The sequence below is a fragment of the Dendropsophus ebraccatus genome, chromosome 8, assembly GCF_027789765.1.
Source record: "Dendropsophus ebraccatus isolate aDenEbr1 chromosome 8, aDenEbr1.pat, whole genome shotgun sequence".
NCBI classification, from domain to species: domain Eukaryota; kingdom Metazoa; phylum Chordata; class Amphibia; order Anura; family Hylidae; genus Dendropsophus; species Dendropsophus ebraccatus.
The window spans coordinates 174010-193920 of record NC_091461.1 but is presented as its reverse complement, the minus strand read 5'-3'; the positions used below and the strand labels follow the sequence as shown (position 1 = coordinate 193920).

The window sequence follows — 19911 nt, the reverse complement described above, 5'->3', positions numbered from 1 at the left end:
CATTATACAGTAATACAGGAGGGGGGGTGACTGGAGAGGTGACACTGCTGGGAATGCTGGGACATTATACAGTAATACAGGAGGGGGGGTGACTGGAGAGGTGACACTGCTGGGACATTATACAGTAATACAGGAGGGGGGTGATGACTGGAGAGGTGACACTGCTGGGACATTATACAGTAATACAGGAGGAGGGATGACTGGAGAGGTGACACTGCTGGGACATTATACAGTAATACAGGAGGAGGGGGGATGACTGGAGAGGTGACACTGCTGGGACATTATACAGTAATACAGGAGGAGGGATGACTGGAGAGGTGACACTGCTGGGACATTATACAGTAATACAGGAGGGGTGGGGGGATGACTGGAGAGGTGACCCTGCTGGGAATGCTGGGACATTATACAGTAATACAGGAGGGGAGGGGGGATGACTGGAGAGGTGACACTGCTGGGAATGCTGGGACATTATACAGTAATACAGGAGGGGGGGGATGACTGGAGAGGTGACACTGCTGGGAATGCTGGGACATTATACAGTAATACAGGAGGGGAGATGACTGGAGAGGTGACACTGCTGGGAATGCTGGGACATTATACAGTAATACAGGAGGGGGGGTGACTGGAGAGGTGACACTGCTGGGAATGCTGGGACATTATACAGTAATACAGGAGGGGGGGATGACTGAAGAGGTGACACTGCTGGGAATGCTGGGACATTATACAGTAATACAGGAGGGGGGGATGACTGGAGAGGTGACACTGCTGGGAATGCTGGGACATTATACAGTAATACAGGAGGGGGGGATGACTGAAGAGGTGACACTGCTGGGAATGCTGGGATATTATACAGTAATACAGGAGGGGGGGTGACTGGAAAGGTGACCCTGCTGGGACATTATACAGTAATACAGAAGGGGTGGGGGGTGACTGGAGAGGTGACCCTGCTGGGAATGCTGGGACATTATACAGTAATACAGAAGGGGTGGGGGGTGACTGGAGAGGTGACCCTGCTGGGAATGCTGGGACATTATACAGTAATACAGGAGGGGGGATGACTGGAGAGGTGACACTGCTGGGACATTATACAGTAATACAGGAGAGGTGGGGGGGATGACTGGAGAGGTGACACTGCTGGGACATTATACAGTAATACAGGAGGGGGGATGACTGGAGAGGTGACACTGCTGGGAATGCTGGGACATTATACAGTAATACAGGAGGGGGGGATGACTGGAGAGGTGACACTGCTGGGACATTATACAGTAATACAGGAGGGGGGGTGACTGGAGAGGTGACACTGCTGGGACATTATACAGTAATACAGGAGGGGGGGGATGACTGGAGAGGTGACACTGCTGGGAATGCTGGGACATTATACAGTAATACTGGAGGGGGGGTGATTGGAGAGGTGACCTTGCTGGGAATGCTGGGACATTATACAGTAATACAGGAGGGGTGGGGGTGACTGGAGAGGTGACACTGCTGGGACATTATACAGTAATATAGGAGGGGTGATGACTGGAGAGGTGACACTGCTGGGACATTATACAGTAATACAGGAGGGGGGGTGACTGGAGAGGTGACACTGCTGGGAATGCTGGGACATTATACAGTAATACAGGAGGGGGGGGGTGACTGGAGAGGTGACCCTGCTGGGACATTATACAGTAATACAGGAGGTGGGTGACTGGAGAGGTGACCCTGCTGGGAATGCTGGGACATTATACAGTAATACAGGAGGGGGGGGGGTGACTGGAGAGGTGACACTGCTGGGACATTATACAGTAATACAGGAGGGGGGGGGGGGTGACTGGAGAGGTGACACTGCTGGGAATGCTGGGACATTATACAGTAATATAGGAGGGGTGATGACTGGAGAGGTGACACTGCTGGGACATTATACAGTAATATAGGAGGGGTGATGACTGGAGAGGTGACACTTCTGGGACATTATACAGTAATACAGGAGGGGTGGGATGACTGGATCTGTGTCAAGATGATATCCATACAAATCAGGGTCTGTACTGTGAGGCGTATTGGGCTTATTCTCTAATGTTTGTACGTTACATCCGTGTATAGATGCATGATATGGGATATTACAGTGAAGGCATGACATGTATGTTTCTGGTTTTACCTCTCTGTCATAGTGTATACACAATTTGTAATGAGTGTCATGTCTCCCGTACACTAGAGGCAGTGGCAGGGGGCTGACTCCCCCTATAGTGACGGCCGATTCCCTCTGTATTTTTGGCCGTAACGGCGGCTGCTCTTGGTGCTATAGTTACAGTGTGAAGAAGAATAAATCAGGTCTCCGAGGGTCTTTGTCCTCTTGATGAATAACATCAAAGGAGAAGTGAAGTAAAGTCAATAATAAAGTAAACGTGGAGACAAATATCATTTTTCTTCAAGGATTTCTCCAGAGGGTTATGTGTTATGTTATGTCATCTTATTAGGGGGATTCCATTAGCCAAACCTTTACTAGATGATGGTAAATGCATTAGAAAAATAGCTTTCTTTAACCCCTTAGCGACCCATGACGTATCTGATACGTCATGGTGCCGCAGGGGGTGTTCAGAGCGGGGTCCCGCCGGGACCCCGCTCTGAACGGCACCGATCCCGGCTGCAATCTGCAGCCGGGCAGTGCCTCTGTTAGCCGGCGCGGGTCCCGTTGCCGCGCCGGCTAATTAAGCCCTTCAATGCAGCTGTCAAACCTGACAGCTGCATTGAAGTGCTTTCCTCCGTGCATCCCTGGTGTCTAGTGGCACGGATCTCCCCCCCGCGATGCGATCCCGGCTCGGCAATATATTGCTATGGCCTGCAGCAGGCCATAGCAATCTATGACCGATCTAATGGATCTTTGCTGTGTATATACAAGTCCCCCAGGGTGATCAGTGCTGTCTATATACAAGTCCCCCAGGGGGATCAGTGCTGTGTATATACAAGTCCCCCAGGGGGATCAGTGCTGTCTATATACAAGTCCCCCCAGGGGGATCAGTGCTGTCTATATACAAGTCCCCCAGGGGGATCAGTGCTGTCTATATACAAGTCCCCCAGGGGGATCAGTGCTGTCTATATACAAGTCCCCCAGGGGGATCAGTGCTGTGTATATACAAGTCCCCCAGGGGGATCAGTGCTGTGTATATACAAGTCCCCCAGGGGGATCAGTGCTGTGTATATACAAGTCCCCCAGGGGGATCAGTGCTGTCTATATACAAGTCCCCCAGGGGGATCAGTGCTGTGTATATACAAGTCCCCCAGGGGGATCAGTGCTGTCTATATACAAGTCCCCCAGGGGGATCAGTGCTGTCTATATACAAGTCCCCCAGGGGGATCAGTGCTGTCTATATACAAGTCCCCCAGGGGGATCAGTGCTGTCTATATACAAGTCCCCCAGGGGGATCAGTGCTGTGTATATACAAGTCCCCCAGGGGGATCAGTGCTGTGTATATACAAGTCCCCCAGGGGGATCAGTGCTGTGTATATACAAGTCCCCCAGGGGGATCAGTGCTGTCTATATACAAGTCCCCCAGGGGGGCTTCTAGTGTATGTAAAAAAAAAAGTAAAAAAGTGTTTTTATTAATAAAAAATCCCCTCCCCTAATAAAAGTCCAAATCACCCCCCTTTTCCCATTTTATAAATATAAATTAATAAATAAATTAATTAATAAACATATTTAGTATCACCGCACACGTAATCGCCCGAACTATTAATTAATCACAATCCTGATCTCGCACGGTAAACGGCGTAAGCGCCAAAAAAATCCCAAAGTGCAAAATTGCGCATTTTTGGTCGCATCAAATCCAGAAAAAATGTAATAAAAAGCGATCAAAAAGTCGTATATGCGCAATCAAGGTACCGGTAGAAAGAACGCATCATGGCGCAAAAACTGACACCTCACACAGCCCCATAGACCAAAGGATAAAAGCGCTATAAGCCGGGGAATGGAGAGATTTTAAGTGACATATATTTGTTAACAATGGTTTGAATTTTTTACAGGCCATCAGATACAATATAAGTTATACATGTTATATATCATAGTAATCGTAACGACTTGAGGAACATGCATAACAAGTCAGTTTTACCATAGGGCGAACGGAGTAAATGCAAAACTCCCCGAAATCAAAACAAATTCGTTTTTTTTTCAATTTGACAGCGCAAATGATTTTTTTCCGGTTTCACAACATATTTTATGGAAAAAATTATGCCTGTAATTGCAAAGTACAATTGGTTTCGCAAAAAATAAGCACTCATATAAGTCTCTAGGTGAAAAAATGCAAGCGCTATGGACTTTTAAACATAAAATGGAAAAAGCAAAAGCGCAAAAACGAAAATTGGCTTTGACCTTAAGGGGTTAAAGAGTCACTGTCATTTTTTTTTTTTTTTTGCAGAAATCAATAGTCCAGGCGATTTTAAGAAACTTTTGTAATTGGGTTTATTAGCCAAATCTGCCATTATCTGCATGTAAAAAGCCTTTTCCCAGGTCCCCCCCCCCCTCCCTCCTCTTTTCCATTCACTGCAAAAAATCAGGAAATTGTGACTTGTTGCATCAGACGTCCCCAGTCTGTTCTATAGAGAGGGGAGAGGGGAGGGGGGAGGGGAGAGGGGGGAGGAGGGAGTTAGCCGGCAGCAGAGAGCTGATAACAGAGGATTACAGGCACTGAGCTGGGTGACAGCTGTAATCAGAGCTCAGAGAGGTCAGTGCTGACTGTCAGAGGAAATAGAGGGTGAGGTATTTGTAGATTAACTCTTTGTTGTCCTGTTTTGGTCTTTTCTTTAGCTCTCTCCATAGGAGAACAATGAAGACACGGGGGAGAGAGCTTCAAACTGCTTTTTCATGATAAAAATGCATTTTTCGGCTAATAAACCCAATTACAAAGTTTCTTAAAATCGCCTGGACTATTGATGTCTGCAAAAATAAATTTCACAACAGTGACACTTTAACTTCTTAAGGACCCATGACTTACCGGTACACGGCTCCTTTAACGGGGTGCCGCAGCCGGCCGGGTCCCGATTGGGGAAGATAGCCTGCTATAATACATAGCAGGCCATCTCTCCCTGTCGGCACAGGGGGGTGCGCCACTGATCAGCAACTCCTCCTTTTTGGCGTAGGGGCTTTTTTTCCCCCTATATCCTACCGCCACTTTCTGCTGATAAGTGCAGCATTTATCAGCAACTCCTTTGTTGGCGTAGGTTTTTTTCTTACTGTTAAATAAAAAACGTAAAAAACACTACATTACACTACACGAAATAAAGTTTGACACTACACTACACCACTACATACCCCATATACCAATCCCCATATAAAGATGGCTCCCAGGGTGTTTTCGGCTTCGGATGCATACGCTATTATTGCCTCTGACACCGAAACAGCCAGTGAGGATGAATGGGAGGGAACCTTCTTTCCTCCATTCATCCTCATCATCCTTATCATCCAGTGACGTGTCTGGGGGTAGCGTAGCGTACGCTGCCCCCCAGACACGTCTTTCCCGCCAAAACCGTCCGAATAAGAGATCACGGTATGGCGCAAAATTCTACAAACTCTGTGAGAGTACTTCAGGGTACACTTACAGATTTAGGGTACGTGCACACTGCGGAATGGCGGCGGATAACCCTCTGTGCATTCCGCAGCTGGCACCTGCCGGCGAACTGATGCGGGCGTGCGTCTCCACCCGTGTTATAGACTCCATTCTATGCACGGGGGGATTCCGTCGTCCCTCCAAAGAATTAACACGTTCATTCTTTGGACAGAAGGCAGAATCCGCATTGAATGGAGTGTGACACGAGTGGACACTCATGTGCGCACATCACTCCGTTAGGGGGTTCCAGCTGCGAAATGCGCGACGGGTTATCTGTCATCATTCCGCAGTGTGCACGTACCCTTAGAGTGTATGATGGAAGGGACACCCGAATCCCGCCCCCAGATGCCCCCTCCCCCCCCCATCCTCGGAACAAGTGGGGAGGTCGTCCGGGAACTGATCTTCCCACTGCTGGATAAAGGTTACCACCCATACGGGGATGACTTTTATATCAGCACCCCCTCTTCCGGTCCCTCGCTGCCTGAGCTACTGTAGCTTGCGGCACGATCCGTAAATATCAGAAGTAGTAATAGAGCCCTAATATTTAGTAGCCATGGAGCGGACCCAGCGCTTCTGGATATGAAGGACCCCGTATCGCACCAGGACAACATTTTCCAGGTGACGTCCCCCACACTGGAGAAAGGGAGACCCCAGAAGAAGTGCAGAGTGTGGGGTAACAGGGGGATCAGGAAGGACGCCATTTACCAGTGTGACACCTGTCCTGATCACCCCGGCCTCTGCATACTGGATCGCTCCAAGGCGCACTACACGTCATTGGGGTTCTACATTATCTAAATTCTGTCCCTTATTCCTATTTCAGGGGTCACGTTGATCCAGGGATTATTCTGATCGCCATTATGGAGTCAGGAAGGAATTTTTCCCCTGTGATGAGGCTACTGTCGTCTGCCTCACAAGGGGTTTTTGCCTTCCTCTGGATCAACACAGGTTGAGTTTGATGGACACCTGTCATTTCCAACCTTATAAACTAATAATTGGCCTAATACCCCCAAATAAATTAGAATTGTCCCTTTTCCCCAGCTAAGTAGGTATGGCCGCCATTCCCATTAGAGGATGCCATGATGCAATTACAAAGCCTCTGTGCGGCCAGGACAGTAGAAACCCCCCACAAGTGACCCCATTCTGGAAACTACACCCCATAAGGAATCTAACAAGGGGGGCAGCGGGGATATGGCCCCCTGGTGACGGCCACATTTTGGACGTGAAAATGAAAAAAATTGTATTTTTCATTTTCACAGCACATGTTCTACATATGTGCCAGTCACCAGTGGGGTCCATATGCTCACTGCACCCCTTGTTAGATTCCTTGAGGGGTGTAGTTTCCATAATGGGGTCACTTGTGGGGGTTTCTCTCTGTCCTCACAGCACAGGAGCTTTGTAAATGCGACATGGCCTCCATCCTCCATTCCAGCCTCTAAATAGCGCTCTGTCCCTTTGGTGGCTTGCCCTGTGCCCATATGGCACATTATGTCCACATGTGGGGTATTTTAGTACTCAGGGGTAATAACCCTACACGTTTTACATTTGTTTTATCTTTTAACCCCTTGTGGAAATGAAATAAAAATGAAGGCTAGACCAACATTTAGTGTAAACATTTTTTAATTTTTACACTAAATCATTGATCTAGTCTTAATTTCATTTTCACAAGGGGTTAAAAGATAAATAAAAACAAAAAATGTGTAGAGCAATTTCCCCTGAGTACGGAAATACCCCACATGTGGACATAAAGTGCCATGCGGGCGCAGGGTAAGCCTCCGAAGGGAAGGAGCGCCATTTGGCTTTTGGAGGCTGGATTTGGCTGGAATGGATTTCGAGGGGCCATGTTGCATTTAAAAGGCCCCTGTGTTGCCAAGACAGTTGAAGCCCCTCACAAGTGACCCCATTATGGAAACTGCACCCCTCAAGGAATGTAACAAGGGGTGTAGTGAGCATATGGACCCCACTGGTGACGGGCACAAATGTGGAACAATATGCCATGAAAATGAAATCTAAATTTTTTTACACTATAATGTTGGTCTAGCCTTGAATTTTTCATTTTCACAAGGGGTCCGTAAATATCCCACATGTGGACATAAAGCGCCATGTGGGCGCAGGGCAAGCCTCCGAAGGGAAGGAGCGCCATTTGGATTTTAGAGGTTGGATTTGGCCAGAATGGATGATGAACGCCATGTCGCATTTACAGAGCCCTCGTGCTGCCAAAACACTGGAAACCCCCCACAAGTGACCCCATTCTGGAAACTGCACCCCTCAGGGAATATAACAAGGGGTGCAGTGAGGATATGGACCCCTTGATGACGGGCACATTTGTACTGTGAATGTGAAAAAATTTAACTTTTCACTTTCACGTCACATTGTTCCACATTTGTGCCCGTCACCAGTGGGGTCCATATCCTCACTGCACCCCTTGTTAGATTCCTTGAGGGGTGTAGTTTCCAGAATGGGGTCACTTGTGGGGGGTTTCCAGTGTTTTGGCAGCACAATCGCTTTGTAAATGCGACATGGTCCTTGAAATCCATTCCAGTGACATCCAGCTTCCAAAAGCCAATTGGCGCTCCTTCCCTTTGGAGGCTCGTCCTGCGCCCGCTTGGCACTTTATGTCCACATGTGGGGTATTTCCGTACTCGTGAGAAACTGCGCTACACTTTTGGTGTCTGTTTCTTTTATCCCCTAGTTAAAATGAAAAATTGAAGGCTAGAACAACGTCTTAGTGAAAAAAATTTAATTTTTCATTTTTCACGCCATATTGCTCTGAAAATCTGTGAAGCACCTGTGGGGTCCAGATCCTCACCGCACCCCTTGTTACATTCCTTGAGGGGTGTAGTTTTCTAAATGGTGTCCCTTTAGGGGTGTTTAGGTTTTGGCACCCCAGAGCCTCTGCCAACCTGAAGTGGTACAGTCAGAAATGACCAAATATAATGGAGGCGTTGAAATTCACTAGGCGCTCCTTTATATCTGAGGCTTGTGGTTGCGTCAAATAGCGCGTTAGGGCCACATATGGGGTATTTCTATAAACTGCAGAAACGGGGCAATCAATATTGGGGTGCATTTCTCTGGTAATAGGTTTATCAATATGAAAAATATTGGATTACAATAAAATCTCTGCACAGAAAATTAAAATGTTCAATTTTCCTACACAATTAGCTTTTATTTCTGTGACTCCCCTAAAGGGTTAAAAAACTTTCTGGATGTGCTTTTGCAGAGTTTGGGGGGTGCAGTTTCTGAAATGGGGTGCTTCGTGGGGCTTTCTAACATACAGTCCCCTCAAATACACTTCAAACGTGAATTGGTCCCTTGAAAAATCAGATTTTGAAATTCTTGTGAAAATTTGGAAAAGTGCTGCTAAACTTTGAAGCTTTCTATTGTCTTAAAAAATTGAAGGCAAGTTTAATAAATGCCACTACATAAAGTAGACATATTGCTAATGCTATTTCATATCTAATTTATGTGACCATTTTTCTTACTAGCACGGAATTTCAGTTAGAAAAATGCAATTTTTCTCAATTTTTCATGTTATTTTGGGGGTTTTCATAAAGATAGGCTGTAAGTATCGACCAGAAATATAAAGTATAACAGGTCACGAGAAAACAATCTCAGAATCAGCCGGATAGGTAAAAGCATTACAAAGTTATTAATGTATAAAGTGACACAGGTCATAATCCTTGAAATTTGGTCCGGTCCTTAAGGCCATTTTGGGCTCCATCCTTAAGGGGTTAAAAAAATGTTCCCCTCTGTCTCTGTCATGTTGTCAGCAGTTGCCTAGGATCCTGGTACGCTGGTAAGTACACTTATTGTAGGTCTCCCTCTGACATCCCACACAACTCCTGGGCTTGCATTGTCACACACAGCAGTCCTGAGCACATTCAGTTTGACACCACTGCGCCCGTCCTTGCCCCAATCCCGAGATCCACTAGGATGTGATAATGTGATGTTGCGCACCCCTTTTTCCCGACCACACGTATACATCTTGCTAAATCTGGCGTTGGTCAAGGCCAGGCCACTGATTAGGAGAAGGATCGGGAGAGGATGCTGCGTCCTCTCCCACTTCGGGATCATTGGATCTGGGCCATGGGGTCAAGATTGTTTGGCTGTATGGAGGTGTCAGGATCATGGAGTGAGGCAATCAGACTGGATCATCAGGTCAGGATTTTAGGGTGTGGATCATGAGGTTGAAATCATCAGGTTACATTGTCTGGTTTGGTCATGGGGTCTGAACTATCGGGTTGAATCATGGTGTTGGGACCATCAGACTAGATCATGGGTTTGAAGGGCGTGGCCTGGACAGCGAGGAGAGCAGACGCATGTAAGCTCTGCTCCATGAGAGTCCCGCTTCTCTTATTATGCTGACCCGATCCTGAGCACACTAGTCGGCCGAAACCTGAGTGGAAGACTGGCTGCACCACTCCCCCACAAAATGAGCCTCACCAGAGCCCAGATTGCAGCGGCGGAGGGGCTGGTGGAGTTCGCCCGAGGTCCAAGATGGCGCCCGCACCACTTAGAGACTATGCAGCGGGGAGCCCAGCACAGCGGCAGCTCTTTTTGCACATGAAAGCGACGAGCAGTGCCTGAACCCACACTGAAAGAGGTATCTGAACAGCTGACCTCCGTGCTAGAAGCCGTTGCCGCCAGCATCACTTCCCAGATGGGTAAAATAGAAGAAGTTAAAATAGATGTGGGGCTTATTCGACAGGATATGCAGGTGCTGAGGGAGCGGGTCCGTCATGTGGAGGACCGGGTGTCAGGCTTAGAAGACAAAAGTTGAGCCGATACCAGCCGCAGTAGTAGCCCTAGAACACCAGGAAGAAGGATGGCGCCAAAAAGCAGACGACCTGGAGAATCGCCTGAGGCGCAATTATTTGTGAATCTTGGGCCTGCCGGAGAGAGCAGAGGGGCAGGACCTGTGTCCATAGGGTGCCGGCTAGGCCTCCGCAGCCAGGGGCTTCACCGCGACCCTTCCTGGCCTGCCTTCTAAATAGCACAGACCCGGCCTTGGTCTTACGCCAAGCCAGGAGGCTCCCTGAGATCAAGTATAACGGGGCGCCTGTCTCCATCTTCCCTGATTTTGTTCGGTGGAGCTACAAAAGAAATGCGCCACCTACATAGCAGTGAAGCGTAACCTAAAGGAGACAAATATTCCTTACTCTATGGAATATCCAGCACGTTTAAGGGTGGTGGATGGTGATAAGGCTGTCTTTTTTGGGACTCCACAAGAGGCAGAGGAATGGCTATATTGCCAGAATAGACGCTCCCCTAATCAGCCTTAATCATTTGGAGGAGGATGGATGGACACCTCTCTTTGTGAGACTCTATCTTAGTCACTTCAGGCGGGGATGTTAACCCTTGGTGTGCAAACTGTTTTGTTTTCACTTAGGGCTGTTACCAAAGGGAAACCTGGTTGCTGTACGTTCCCTTCATGATGCTGTGACTCCCCACAGATAGAGTACAGATGACTGTGCTCTTTGCATATTGGTCAGGATATGCTGTTAAAATATGCGGTTACCTTTTTAGACCGCGACCAATACCTAGCCCACTATGGAGTTATTATGGGTCCACACGGATTCTATCGGAGAGGCCCTTTTATGCTCTGGTCTCTTTGTTTGTCATTCCTATCCACCTCCCTTACTGTCTGTGTCCCATGTTTTCCTTATTGGCTGTTTGTAATGTTTTTTGGGAACCAGTAGAGGGCAGCAGTGCACTGTCTGCAATTCTTCCTGCCTCACAGTTCTTGTTATTAACCCTTAGGGGACACAGCCAGTTTTGGGGTTTATGACACGGCCAAATTTGTCAAATATAACGTGTTACTTTAAGAATCAATAATTTTGGAACGCTTTTACCGATGACATGTTCTACTTTATGTTAGTGGTAAATTTGGGTTTAGTAGAGTTTTTTTGTGAAAAACTCCAAAATGTTGTGGAAAAATTAAAAAAAAAATAGCATTTCTCTACATTTGAAAGTCTCTGCCAATGAGGAAAATAGTAATACTACATAAATTATTTATTAATTCATATCTAGAGCAAGTCTTCTTTATATTAACAGCATTTGGTGCACATGCTTTTACTTTTTAAGGATGTTAGAGGCCGTAAATGTTTAGTAGCAATTTTCAAATTCTTCATGAAAATTTTAAACTGAGAAATTCTTTAGACACCAGTTTTGGATTATATTTTAGAAGCCTGTATACTAGAAACCCCCATAAGTTACTCCATTTTGAAATCTTCATCCTTTCAAGTCTTCAAATTTACATTCATACAGTTATTTAACCCTTTGGTCATTTCACAGGAATAATTGCAAAGTAAGTTAAAAGTTAAAGAGTTAAAAGTTCAAATTAGCATTTTCTTTGCAGGGATTTCAATTGTAATCCTATGCATTTTTTACCATACTGATTACTGTTACCGATCCACTAATGCCGGCAATTGCCGATGCTGGGCCCCCTTTGGGGGTCCAGTGGCAGTTACACTAAACTCTCAGCTATCAGATCATATCTCCCCTATTATGCTAAATATGTTTAAAGCGACTCTGTACCCACTGATTTCCCCCCCCCCCCCCCCAACTACTTATACCTGCTTGTAGCTTATCTGAAGTGCTGTCTCCTGGTATGTTTGTCCCCTCTGTTTGTACTTTCTTTCTGCTGAAAAACAAAGTTTACTGGAGTATATGCCGTGTCTAAGAGGCGGGCCGAGAACTTTCGTGCCCAGGGGAAGCGCCACCTGTGTGATCTTGGGCTCGCATCCCCCTGCCTTTCGTTCCGCCCTCAGCCCACCCTCTGCGCCATGGTTGCCGGTTCAGCGACGTTCCCGGATCAGCGCCGCCTCTGTGGTGTGTCCCTGCACCGCCTCCAGTGTCTGTGTGCGGCCAACCCGCCCCCCAACATCCCCACCCCTCTTATGCTGTTTACGTCCGCTTCCGAGTCCTCTTCTCTGCTTCCGTTGTGCGCAGGTGCGAACGTATCCTGCCCAGGCGCAATGACCAACTAGACTGGCTGGAGAAGACCGCTTGCATCAATGCGCCTGCGCGGGATACGTTCGCACCTGTGCACAACGGAAGCCGAGAAGAGGACTCGAAAGTGGATGTAAACAGCGTAAGAGGGGTGGGGGTGTTGGGGGGCGGGTTGGCCGCACACAGGCATGGGAGGCGGTGCAGGGACACACAACAGAGGCGGCGCTGATCCTGGAATGTCGCTGACCCGGCAACCATGGCGCTGAGGGCGGAACGAAAGGCAGGGGGAAGCGAGCCCAAGACCACACAGGCGACGCTTCCCCTGGGCACGAACGCTCTCGGCCCGCCTCTTAGACACGGCATATACTCCAGTAAACTTTGTTTTTCAGCCGAAAGAAAGTACAAACAGAGGGGACAAACATACCAGGAGACAGCACTTCAGATAAGCTACAAGCAGGTATAAGTAGTTGGAGGGGGGGGGGAATCAGTGGGTACAGAGTCGCTTTAAATATGCTTTTGCGACCAACAAGTTGCCGTATTCCATGAATGAGACGACTATCATAGTACTATTGAAGCTGGATAAAGATCCCATGGATTGCGGCTCGTACAGGCCTATTTCATTACTTGATCTAGATTATAGTCCTGACTAAAATGTTAGCTAATAGACTTAACAAATATATCACTGAAATCATCAATTCTGACCAGTCGGGATTCATTCCGGGCCTCTCTACCTCCGATAACATACGGAGAGTACAGTCCATTGTTCAGGTGGGGGGAGTGAGAGGTGAGGATTGGATATCTATTGGAAGTTCTCCGACGCTTTGGCTTTGGCCCTAATTTCATCAAATGGTTGTCCTTAATGTATCAGGCCCCGAAAGCCCGCATTATGGTAAATGGCATATATTCCCGGTATTATTATTCTTTCTCATGTGGGAACAGACAAGGGTGCCCATTACTCCCCTACTATTACCCTACCCTTAGCTGTTTCTCTCATTAATACTTTCTGTAGATTTTCTGGTTTACACATAAATTGTCAGGATGGTATCTTTGCGGAGCATCATGCGTCCCTCGGCTCATGCTGTGCGGCCGAGAAGGTGCTGATTTTCTTGCATTCTGTTTCTGTGTTTTGTTTTGTAGTGTGTGAACTCTGGTTATTTGCTCACCTTGAGAGACACACCCGACTTTACCTGCTGAGTTCTGTCTGGCCATGTCAGGGTTAATCTGTGTTTGGGTTCTGCTGTGACTGACAGGTCTTCCTGCCAGTGGATCTGTGTTGTTTTCAGCTGTCTGTGCTTGGAGATCAGGGGGATGGTCCAATTATGTTCTGGATCAGATCCCCGGCCTCCTATATAACTACCCAGTCTGGGATATCTTTGCTGGATATTGAGCGCGTCTCTGCCTGGTTCTGTGTTTGCTATTCTTGCTCTGTTTATTCTGACTCTGCTTTGTATTTCTGACCTTTCCTGCTTGCTGCCTGCCCCTGACCATACTGCCTGTTTTTTGACCTTGCCTTTGGATTGTGATTTTGTACTTTTGCTGCCCGATTGTTGTGACCCGGACTGTCGACCATTCTTTATTGTGTTTTGTCTGTCTGTCTTGTCCTTGTGTCCCACCTAGCCAGTGCAGGGACTGACGCCCAGTTGCTCGCCGCCATCTTAGGGCGGATTGAGGCAAATAGGTAGAGGACAGTGGGCGGGGCTGAGCTTAGGGCTCACTGTGTTGTCTTGTCCTGTTGTCCGGTTCCTGACATAAATTGGTCGAAATCTGTATTTTTACCCCTGCGCCCGGAGGGCTGGGCGGCTAATGCTCAGGGCCTACTGGTAGTGGTCCAGTTTAAATACCTGGGTATTATAATTTGTAGACAATACTCCCTAGATGCTAAAATGAATATTTATGCCCTGCTAGACTATATTAAGTGGAAGTTTAAAGTTTGGGCCACCCTTCCATTGGCTGTGCCAGGGAGTATTAATCTTATAAAAATAGTCATCCTACCTAAATGTTTGTATAGGCTTGAACACACCTCTACCCCGATCCCTATATCTTTCTTTAGAAGCCTCCATTCGTTGTTTCCCTCATTTATTTGGGGAGCCTCTAGATCAAAGCTTAGTCTCCAGACCCTTTAGAGGCCCAAGGTGTATGGTAGGATGTCGCTTCCAGATATTTATTTATACTACCTGGCGGGCCAATTGAGATCTCTTATGAAATGGGTGGAAGCGGGTATACTCCCCAATAGGGAACATCACTTGGCACACTTTTTAGATCTACATCACCTGTGGCCAGTTTTGGAGGGAGGTTGTTTGAGGTCATCTCAGCTACTGCCTTTACATAAACTTGCTTCTAAGGTTTGGGGAGTGGTTAAAAAAATTATTGAATTACCAGGATGTGATTATGGTACCAACTTAACGCCTAGTTGTGTAAATTAGGGGACGTCTGTAGGGGCCAATCGTTCTGTTCTTTTCAGCAATTACAGGATAAATACGACTTACCACAGGGTTCTATGTATCGATACCTGCAACTCCGTCATGCCTTTAATGCCCAATTCCCAAGACCCAATGTGCCATTCTCTAATTACCCTCTCATTGGAGTTTTTAGGTCCCAGGGACCACGAGGCTTGGTTTCTGCACTGTACTCCTTCCTCTTTCAGACCCAACTAAAGAATAACTCCTTACCAGTAGAGGACAGGTGGCGGCAATCATTAGGTGGATTGACCGAAGATGAGTGGTCTGACGTTCTATCCTCCCATCTCTGTTTCACCGGCCATTAACAACAGATTAACTCAGTTATTTATTAATCATCAGAGCTACAGCCACAGGTGTCATTGCCCAAGGTCGGACTTTTGGCATATGGAGAGAATCCCCATTTATGGCATGGAAAACGGTGGCGATGCGGTGGATGGATGTCAGACCCCCAGCAGTGGGTAAATGGAAAAAAACTCACCAACTCTAATCATACGAGTTTATTGTGTACAAACATCGGGAGTGGAGAGCGCATGCTGCTGAGCTCCGCGAACCCGCCGGCCTTTTGCAGCTAATTATAGCACATACCAGCTTCGGAGCGGCTCCTCTCCCCCCTGCAAGCCCGTACGCCAGATCGGGGACTTCATTGGCCACAAAATTGGCCAGGAAGGGTAAAGCCCAGACCCTCACAGCGGCTTCTCCCACAGCTGCGCAGCGGAAGCCTCCTCATCAGCGCGGCCCGTCCAGCGCCATCTTTACAAGGAGCGCGGCTCCACGCACCTCCCCAAGGGCAGAGGTAACATCAGCTCTCTCCCCCATGGCAGCCTCACAGCCCCAGTCCCGCAGCCCTGCCTCAGATCTGTGTGAGGGAAGGGGATCACAAGCCTCAACGCTTGATCGCTCTCAGCCAATCTAGCAGTGACCTGGCACTAAGCCAGCCCAGCCCAGAACAACAGGAGGATGAGGCTCTTAGTGCAGACGAGGAACACCCTGCCTCCACAGTTCAATACTCTCCAGATAAAGTGCTTCTCTCTAGGTTCTCTTTACTTTTACAACAAGAACTGGGAAAAACTTGTGCTAAAATTACTGCTGATCTCAAATCTGACTTTCAGGAGTTAGGTGTCAGGCTGGACGCAATGGAATCTAAAATTGATGAAACTGTGGCTACAGTTAACCAACATTCTTCTTGTATCGGGACACTTCAAGACCAATTAGACGAGGCGCCTGCAAAGATAGAAGATCTTGAAAATAGGTCACGCAGAGATAACTTTCGGATTCGTGGCTTGCCTGAGAGTGTATTGGACCTTGATGAAGCGGTTAAAGAGTTATTTCACCTCCTTATTCTGGATCTTCCTGACCGCTATTACGACATTGACAGAGTCCATCGGGCTCTTACGGCTGATGGGTTACCAAGAGATGTCGTAGTTAAACCTCACTATTTTATGACCAAAGAGAAACTCTTGCGTGCTGCCTGGGACAATCCTGACTTGCCGCTTCGGTAGGCCCCTATACAGATTTACGCAGACCTGGCACCTAGCACGATTCAGAAAAGGCGTACATTGAAGCCTCTCCTACAGATCCTGCAGAAGAAAGAGATCTGGTACAGATGGGCGTTCCCCTTTCGCCTGGTCTTTACCTATAAAAACCGTTCCCACAGCTTTACGTCCCTTCAAGAGGGGGAATCCATCTTTGTATCATTGGGATTTTTGGGATTTGATTTTGTTCCCCTCAGTCTGCATCTTTGGATTGGAGGCGTCAACCTCATTTATCCCAGCTGTGGAAAGGATCTTCGCGATCTCCATCTAAATGATGACCCCGGGAGATGATGTCCGCCAGCTGATGTCTGCTCCCTGATGAGGACGCTATGCCGGTTTACCTTTGATATCTTAATGTTTTAGGTGGTGTTGCTTTATATGCTTTTTTTTTTTTTTGTGTGTGTGTGTTATTGGTGGCTGGCCTCTTTAGGCCTGCATTGGGCCGGCGGGGTATGCCCCTGCGCTCTCCTTGGCCTTAAAGGGTTGCTTCTCCGGTTATGGAGTGGCGGTTTTTTGAGGCCCTTTCTTTGGGACTTTGGTCCTTGAGTGGTTCTCTTTCTCTCCTTGTTCTGTTTTTCCTTCTCCTTTCACTTTACTTTCCTTTTTCTTTCCTGTTTTCTCCTCCCTTGTTCCTTCTTGGGGGTTCCCTAGCCATTCATCTGTTGGTACATGATGGCATCACATAGGTCAACTCTCAAAGTGGTTACACATAATGTGCAGGGTCTAAATAGCCCAACTAAACGTAAAAAGGCTTTTCAGTTGTATCATTCTATGAAATCTGATGTTCTTTCCTTGCAAGAATTACATTTTTCTGTGCAGTCTGCTCCCAACTTTATGCATAAACCTTTTCCTGTGTTTTCCCTAACCTTGGCAGAGGAGAAGAAGAGAGGAGTGGGCATTTTTTTCTCCAAATCGGTCGACTTCACGGTGTCTAGTAAGCACAGCGATCCGGAAGGAAGATATCTGTTACTGACGGGCACATTACAAGGTTCCCCAGTATCCTTTCTATCTTATTATGCTCCCAACATGGGCCAGGTACAGTTTTTTCAAACAATGTTTAAATCTCTAGCCCCCCACTTTGTAGGCCGATTGATCTTTGCTGGGGATTCCAACTTGGCTTTGGACGCTTCACTGGACAAGACAGCTAGTGGACTTTCCAAATCCAGAGCCCCATCTAAACTTGGTCTTCTGTTAGCTAAATTATTTCATGTTAATGACTTTATCGATGCTTGGCGAGCAGCAAATCAGACGGTCAAAGTTTATACTTATTTTTCAGTAGCACATTCTTGTTATTCTCGTATTGACCACATCCTACTTTCCCCACAGCTCTCTTTTAATCTCTTAGGCTTCTATTACCCCTGTACCCTGGTCAGATCATGTCTCAGTGGTGTTGGATCCCTTCTGGATTGCCCCGACATTCCTTCCTTGGAGATTAAATGAGATGTTGCTGACGAACCCCTCTTCTTATGCCGAAATTCTATCGGGGCTTCAAGATTACTTTTCTATCAATTTTCCACAAGATATGTCCCCCGCAACCAATTGGGAGGCCCATAAGGCCACAATCCGGGGTACTCTCATAAAATTGGCATCTCGACTTAAAAAAGACAGGGAGGCCACCTTAAAGCTAAAGTCTGAAGAATACACAAAGTTAGTTGCTCAACACAAACGTGCTCCTAATTCTGGGCTGTTAGCCAAGGTTGAATTGGCACGGACTGAACTGAATCTCTGTTTGACTTCAATAGCTGAGAGGAGTCTACGTTGGACACAGTACCGATTTTTTAGCCAAGGTGATAAACCAAGTTCTCTTTAAGCTAGAAGACTCTGCCCAAAATTTTGTCACGCGGTAATCCAGACTTTAAGGCTTTCTGATGGCTCTACTTCGCAAAATCCCCTTTCTGTATTAGACTCCTTTTTTAAGTTTTATTCTAAACTTTATAAAGGGGACCACATTTTTAATCAACAGGCAGCAGATTCTCTGTTTGCTGATATGGACGTACCAACACTTGCAGCAGAACATAGAGATATAATGGAAGATCCGGTTTCCCTGGAGGAAGTGAAGAGAGCCATTAAAAGTCTTAAACGTACCTCTGCTCCGGGGCCCGACGGGTTCTCTAATTTTTACTATAAAAAATTCATGGACACTTTAGCACCACACTTAATGTTATTATTTAACTCCCTGAGGGAGGGTGGAAGACTGTGCCCTGAAGCGCTACACTCCCATATTTCAGTTATACCTAAGCTTGATAAAGACCAACACATATTCTACCCAGTTCCAAGATCCTTCTTTCGAGAGCTGGATTCAGCCATGACTTCCTTTATTTGGGGATCGTCTACATCCAAGCTCCAGTTCGCCAAATTACAGCGCCCCAAACAAGAGGCAGGCATGTCTCTACCGAATATGTACCTCTACTATCTAGCTGGGCAACTTAAGTACCTACACCCCTGGACATCCCCAACTCCAATTGGACAGCCTGAGATACACGCGGCAGATTATATCTCCCCTATAACACTATGGTCAGTGCTAGAGGCCCAGGTGTGTCCACGCATTCCCCTGTTATCAGCACACAGAGTAGCCCGGAAGATATGGGAAATCACAAGACGTATAACGGACTTTCAAAAAGTCCCCATTGAATCCCCGTTATGGTCAACCTGGCCTTGCCCCAGCTAGCCACTTTTGAAGGCGCCCATTACTGGTCCCATTTCACGGCTGCGGCGGCGTCCCGTGCTCCGGGCAACCACCGCAACCTCTCTCTGCCCCATGCAGCCGCCGGGGTCCATGTGCAGGGACCTGGTGCTGCTACCAGTTCGGCCCCGGGGGGTGCCTTACCTCGCCCGGCTCCTGTCTCCGTCTGTACCGGCGCGCGCGTCCCCACCTCCTAGGGCGCACACGCGTTGGCTGTCTCAGATTTAAAGGGCCAGCCCGCCCATAATTGGAGGTTTGCACCAATCACTCCCTATAAATCCCAGCATGCCCTGTCTACATGCTTCCCATAGCGTTTGGCCCAGCTCCCTGTTGTTCCTGACCTCAGTCCTTGTTCCTGTCCGCTGACCCGGTCCCTAGCCCCTGTCCGCTGCCTTCCTATTGTTCCTGAGTACTGCCTGCCACCTGCGATTACGCCTACAGACCTCTGCCTGCATCTCCTGCCTACTGCTCCTGCCACGCCTCGCCTGCCGTCACTAGCAACCAAGCCAGGGGTAGCGACCTGGAGGTCGCCTGCCGCAGCAAGCCCGTCCCGCCTTGCGGCGGGCTCTGGTGAAAAACAGCGGCCCCTTAACCTCCCTGGTGAGGTTAGTGCCATTGCTAGTGACTGTTTAGTGGATCCACGACTCCAGGCGTTACATCACAGAAGGCGGTGCTTTACCTAACGGACGTGTATGTAGATGACTCAATGA

At 47.6% G+C, this 19911-nt stretch overlaps 1 protein-coding gene across 3 annotated transcripts in view; it reads left to right on the top strand.

The window, feature by feature from the left end:
* LOC138798925 (gastrula zinc finger protein XlCGF57.1-like) overlaps positions 1-19911 on the top strand; it is a 48078-nt gene that overhangs the window by 10035 nt on the left and 18132 nt on the right. The window lies entirely within an intron of this gene.